This window comes from Aplysia californica, unplaced genomic scaffold (assembly GCF_000002075.1).
Source record: "Aplysia californica isolate F4 #8 unplaced genomic scaffold, AplCal3.0 scaffold00435, whole genome shotgun sequence".
In the NCBI taxonomy this organism is placed as follows: domain Eukaryota; kingdom Metazoa; phylum Mollusca; class Gastropoda; order Aplysiida; family Aplysiidae; genus Aplysia; species Aplysia californica.
Window position 1 is genome coordinate 597,758 of NW_004797705.1, and position 1,491 is coordinate 599,248.

The window sequence follows — 1,491 nt, forward strand, 5'->3', positions numbered from 1 at the left end:
CTTAATCAGCTGCTTGCACTGTATGCTTCCCGGGAAGCTGAGCATGTTTCGGAGTGTTCTATGGTCTGCTGGGGTAATAATATAGTGTAAAGTGCATAGAGCCTGCTGTTGAGCGGGGATATGCGCTATACAAATGCTATCTATTATTATTATTATTATGTGCTGTAGAAAAATCGTCCGGCATCTCTTTATTAAATCACATAAGGAAAATATACGCCAAGATACTAGAACAGCGGATAAGACCTATTGTAGAGAGAAATCTGAGCAAAGCTTAGTTTGGATTCCGAAAAGGAAGAGGATGCATGGATGCTGTATTCGCATTACGACAGATATGCGAAAAAATCATCGAACACAACAAAGAATCCAACATCGTCTTTATAGACCAGGAGAAGGCTTTTCACAGAGTAAACCACGCAAAACTCTGGAAGATACACGAAAAGTATGACGTCAGAGGACAATTGTTAGATAATGTCAGAGCTCTATATACCAACAGCAGAAGCTCAGTAAGAACGAAGGAAGGCAACACAGACTGGTTCAAAGTAAGATCTGGAGTACGACAGGGATGCGTTCTGTCTCCCCTCCTGTTTATAATGTATAAGGACACAATAACGCAAGACGCAAATCAAAGCGTTATACATTAATATATCATATTCCCTTTGCCAAATCCTGTCAAATTGCTATAGTCCTAAATGGCGCTGAGACCTGGACTTTGACAAAGAGAGAAGAAAAGAAAATAGCCGCATTTGAGATGTGCTGTCACAGAATGTCCAGAATAAGCTGGAAAGCAAAAAAGACAAACAATGAGGTGTGTCAGATTCTCCACTCAAGACAAACCCTGCTGAATAAGATAAAGTCATCACTATCATCAATGTATTCCGCCCCTGGTAGGGTATAGGCCACATACAAGCTCCTTCCATTTATCTCTGTCCTGGGCCATCCATCCAAGCTCGTTCCAAGTGAGCTTCATCTCTCCCATGTCCCTTTCCACGCAACTCCTCCATGTTTCCCGTGGCCTACCCCAGCCTCGTGCTCCCTGTGGGTTCCACTGCAGTGACTGTCTTGTGATGTCTTGGCTGGGCTTTCTGAGGGTGTGTCCCATCCATCGCCACTTTCTTAGTCCTATTTCTATTTCTATATCCTTTTGTCCTGTCCTTTCCCACAGCTCTTCATTTATTATTCTGTCCTGCCACTTAATTCTAAGAATACTCCTCATATATCTGTTGATGAAAGTCTGGACTTTATTTAGTATTGTCTTTGTTGTCTTCCAAGTTTTGCAGCCGTAGAGGAGCACAGACTTGACGTTGGAGTTAAAGAGTCGAATCTTGGTGCGCAGTGAGATGTTGCTTGCTTTCCAGACTTTTGATAACTGATTGGATGCTGACATTCTCTTGGCGGTTCTTGCTTTAACGTCTGCCTCGTTTCCACCTTTACCGTCGATGACACTTCCAAGGTAGGTAAAGGAGTCCACTTCTCCCAGGGGAGTGTCTTCCA